This window comes from Canis aureus, chromosome 27, assembly GCF_053574225.1.
Source record: "Canis aureus isolate CA01 chromosome 27, VMU_Caureus_v.1.0, whole genome shotgun sequence".
Taxonomy (NCBI): domain Eukaryota; kingdom Metazoa; phylum Chordata; class Mammalia; order Carnivora; family Canidae; genus Canis; species Canis aureus.
In genome coordinates, this window is record NC_135637.1 from 36,905,451 (window position 1) to 36,910,710 (window position 5,260).

The following is a 5,260-nucleotide window of genomic DNA, read 5'->3' on the forward strand; positions in this document are numbered from 1 at the left end:
GGGTGAGATGAGAAATCAGAAAGAATCTACTCTTAGTTATAAATTAGTAGCATCTGAAATTCTTCTTTCTTGAATTCACTTTTCATCTTTATCTTGTGACATTGCTAGAAATTCCCAGAATATTATCTCCTAATGTGGGCAGGACAAATCCTTGTTAAACAAATACTAGTTTTTGGAAGGGATAATACCTAAAATAATGTTGTGAAATAAAGAAAATGACTAAAACAGTCTCGATGAATAGGGTTGTAATGGGAAGTAGAGTTGGGTGTCTAATGCTTGGATTGTCCCGATTTGGGCAGGAGGTGGTCTGGTCCTGTGAACACGGGAGGAAAAGTATTAGAGACCCACAGAACAATGTGTCCTCTCAATGGAGTCATCTAAATAAAATAGATTTGGGAAGCAAATACTTTGTCTAACATTTGAAGACAGATCTTAGACAACAACAAAGCATTGAATATATAGGACATATTGTATATATAGTTACTTCTAGAAGAAATGGTATTTTGGGGGTAGATTATATAGATTGGAGAACTGTACACAAATTAATTTCATACTTTCATTCACATAAAGTTCCAAGTCTAGTTTATGGTGTTAGGAGTCAGGATACTATCCTTGGGGACGTAGTAACTGAACACAGCAGGGGAAGGTCCCCGGTGCTGGTGATTGTCTTATTTCTGATCTCACTCCCCTATCCATTCTGGAAACACATGGACTGTGCATATGATTTGAGGACTTGTCTGCATCTAATGTTATACCTCACAAATTTGAGGAAAATGTAAGCGAGCCATGAGAAACAAAGTCTCCTGCAACACCCTGTACGAGGTCCTGCATGGGAACCAGTGCAAGCACCAAAAGTTTCTGGAGATGGTGGAGCTGCAGATCGGCCTGAAGAACTATGACCCTCAGAAGGACAAACGCTTCTCGGGCACCATCAGGCTTAAGTCCACCCCCCGCCCCAAGTTCTCCGTGTATGTTTTGGAGGACCAGCAGCACTGTGATGAGGCCAAGGCAGTGGACATTCCCCACATGGACATTGAAGCGCTGAAGAAACTCAACAAGAATAAAAAACTAGTCAAGAAGTTGGCCAAGAAGTATGATGCCTTTTTGGCTTCAGAATCTCTGATCAAGCAGATCCCACGAATCCTGGGTCCAGACCTGAATAAAGCTGGCAAGTTCCCTTCCTTGCTGACCTACAATGAGAACATGGTGGCCAAAGTGGAGGAATTGAAGTCCACCATCAAATTCCAGATGAAGAAGGTGCTATGTCTGGCAGTGGTGTTGGCCACGTGAAGATGACGGAAGATGAGCTCATGTACAACATCCATTTAGCTGTCAATTTCCTGGTGTCCTTGCTCAAGAAGAATTGGCAGAACGTCCGGGCTTTGTACATCAAGAGCACCATGGGCAAACCCCAGTGCCTTCGCTAACGGTTTAATAAATCCTAGTGCTACCGTAAAAAAAAAAAAAAAAAAAAAAAAAAAAAATTGAAGAAATGAAGAAAGATTCCATTGCTAAAAATGTTTGGAAAATAATGTTCCATAAGAAACTGTCTTTTAATTTGTTAATATAATGTTTAACATAATTTCATTTTCTAAAACAAATTGCTTGATACATTTCAATTCTTAAATTATTCTGCACAGTGGGAAAACTTCTACAAATTAGAATACTGGAGACCTTCCAAAAAGATAACTTGTAAAAAATTGAAAAACTACCCTAAAAATATCAGTCTATTTGCTTTAGACTCTTCTGATAGGCAGCTTTAAACAAGTTTTCCATTCTTGAATTAATAATGTACTTCTTAAATATACTTATTGTTATAAATCTGAAAAGATGTTTTATCTTCCACCTAACACAATTTAACATCTTCACACATCAACTTTGTTGTGTTTTAATAGCTTAGGCACATTTCAATAATGTTGGGTTTTATTTTGTGATTTCATTACAAAACAGCTTGTGCAAACCAAATTCAAACAATCTTTTTATTTAAAATTCCATCTGAAAATTCATTTCTGGGTTTTAGTTTTTCTTTAAAAAGAAGCAAACATTTAGCCATGGCTAAATGAGCCATGGCTCACAAAATGTAAGAAAAAAAAAGTAAAAAAAAAAAAGAAAAAAATAGTTCATTTTGTCTTTCCACCAAAATTCCTTTGTTTTACAAAAAAAATGTTTTCAAACTTTAATTGATATAATCATACTATCTTAGAAGGAAATTTTGCTTTGTTTTGCTTGGTTTGATTTTGAATTTTAATGGGTAGTCTAATTTTTTAAAGATTTAAAAAATATTTGTTATCTAGATTAAAACTTTATTAGAAACTGTATGGAAATCAGAATCATAAACTCTGAGTTCTAGTGCTATTTTTACCATTAAATTTCTCTGGGCACCCATTTCCTTGCTGGTCTCAGCGTCCCCCAAAGTTGAGTCTTTCCCATAGGCAGTCTCTGATTCAGCCTCCCACCAAGTTCTAGGCCTGACTTTTTCATGACTGTTGACACACTGTGGAGTCCTACTGGAGTCACCTCACCCTATCGCACATACTTTGTAGGGTTCTGAGGGGTGAGAACTGGTTCAAGGGGAAAGGTCACTTGAGTCTTCTACGATAAACCATTTACAATGTCACACATTTTTGTCCCATGTCCCTCAAAATTCAGCGTGCTCCAAATCTCGATCTATCTCCCTAATTGAGCAATGTCTAGTCCACCTGTGACCTCTCTCATGTGCACAATCATGCTCAAAGTTGAGGTGCCTGTCTTCCTGTCTATGACAGTGAAAGGGGTACGAGGAGAATCCCCTCCTCTTATGAAAACACAGACGTATTCAGCCACAGGAGAGGAAGGGCATGGACAGCACACTTTAGATAGATGGCTGAGTTTAAAGATATTTCATAATGAATCTCAAGTTGTTTGTCTTTTAGGATAAAAATGGATAATGGGCTAATGAGGTGCTGGGTATTGCTCCTTCTCAGCAACAACTGTATTTGGAGCAGAGCTATGCTTTGAAATCAGTAGTTTTTGGTTTGGATTACCAGCCAAAATTATTCAGTAGGAAAAGAATCCCATTTTTTACACATCAAGAATATTATGGCACATGGATAAACTAAGTATACCTTTCTATGTTTTGATCTCCCACAGTGTTAAAATAGAATTTTGATGACTTTACTATTTCTTATGTTCCTCTCCACCCAGAGGTGATGATGATGATGATGATGATGATGATGATTTGTGTTAGGAATACATCAACCACCACAACCTGAAAAGAATATGAGGAAAATAGGGTGACAGGAGAGCATGAGTTTTCTCCTGGGCATTTACAAATAACTCACAGAAGTAACTGTCACTAAAAGTAGAAAAGATAGTTTAGGACATATTATTGATGATATTGATGACTATAAAATTCTAAATAGCTTTTGAGATTGTTTTTATTTGAAAATAATTTCAAACTTAAAAGGAGATTCTAAGTGTAGTACAGAAACATTCTTATCCACTTTACCAGATGCACTTATTAACATTTTACTGATTTTGCTTTATGATTTTTGCTCTATCATTATTTATCAATCTATTGTAATTTATCATCATATTTCTGTCTCTGTCTATAGTAAGCAGAATTCTAAAAATCCCTCCTTCCAGCTCCCAGGTTCCTGTTTCTTGGTCATTCGATCAAACGTTAATATAGGTGCTGCTGCTATGAAGAGATTTTGCAGCTGTAATTAAAGTCCTAAGTCCTTTAACCTTGAGATACAGACCTTACCCTGGTAGATCTTATATGATCACGTGAGCCCTCTAAAAGTCAGAAGTCGGAGAGAGTAGAAAGGGGATTAGAAAGACTCAAAGCGTGAGAATTCAGTGTGTTGTTGTGGATTTGAACCCAGTTGTACACAAAGGAATGTGAGTGGCTCTAAAGACCTAAGATTTTCCTGGCTGACAGGAGGGAGGAATGGCCCTTCCTATGCTCTTACAACCAGAACTAGCTTATAAGTGTCGTATTCACAATACTCTTATTTTTCTGAATCATTCGTGAAAATTATATCCCCTCCCTGGATATGTCATTGGGTGGTTCTTAAGAATAAGAGTACTCTCGTAGTTATCAACTGAAGCACATTTATCTTTGATATAACAGTTTTATCAAATATGTTATCAGTTTTTGACCTAATAATGTTCTTGGTGGCATTTTATTTTTATTCTAGGGAGCATCTCTGCTACATCCGTGGGCACATCCCTATTACTTTTTTGAGTGGTTCTTTATTTTCTAATATAATAATATGACCAGACTCATCTTATCTATACAGAAACTTGACTTGGCATCAACCCTTTCCCAAGAATACTTTAGAACCTTAGATATTTTAACTGAAGGGATTATATTGAGATTGTGCTGTAAGAACATCCCAGACATTATTTGTATCCATATGTTATCCATTTATTCAGTGTCCATGGCACTGTGATATTTATTTCTGAATTGGAGCAAGCTTAGTCACTGGTAATCAGTGAATGTATTAATAATAGTAATAGCAGTTGTCACTTATTGAATGTTTTCTTGTGCCAAACACTATGCTTAGGATGTGTATATTTCATTCCATTGATCATGCCTTGTCCTTGAGAATTATAATAATTTTATTAAAGTTCAACATGGTCAAATTACCAGCTCATGGTCACACAGGACAGAACCAACTCCAAATATCATGTTTTTAGTGCTACATACTGTGGCACTTCTTTTAGAAGTAATTCATCCTCTAGAGACATACGAATGCATATACACTGTGTGCATGTGGTAAAAATAGATAGAAACATGGATAGAGAGATGAGAGATGATTGATACATAGATAGATGATAGATAATAGATGCATAGGTAGATAGAAACATAGAAGCATAGATATAAATATAGATAGATGATAGAAAGATAAATAATAGAAACAGATGATGATAGATAATAGAAATAGATATAGATAGATGATAGATAGATAGATAGATAGATAGATAGATAGATAGATAGATAGGAGTTAGATAGAGGCCTAGGAGGTATACGGATTTTAGGCACTCATGGGAAACATGTAAGTCTTTATTTATTTATTTATTTATTTATTTATTTATTTATTTATATATATTTAAAGGTTTTATTTATTTATTCATGAGAGACACAAAGAGAGAGGCAGAGACACAGGCAGAGAGAGAACCCAATGTGGGACTCGATCCCGGGACTCCAGGATCACACCCTGGGCCAAAGGCAGATACTCAACCAGTGAGCCACTCAGGCATCCCTACATTTAAG

At 36.2% G+C, this 5,260-nt stretch overlaps 1 pseudogene; it reads left to right on the forward strand.

The window, feature by feature from the left end:
• The first annotated feature begins 786 nt into the window (after positions 1-786).
• On the forward strand, positions 787-1,427 carry LOC144299449 (large ribosomal subunit protein uL1 pseudogene; annotated as a pseudogene).
• Positions 1,428-5,260: the final 3,833 nt, after the last annotated feature.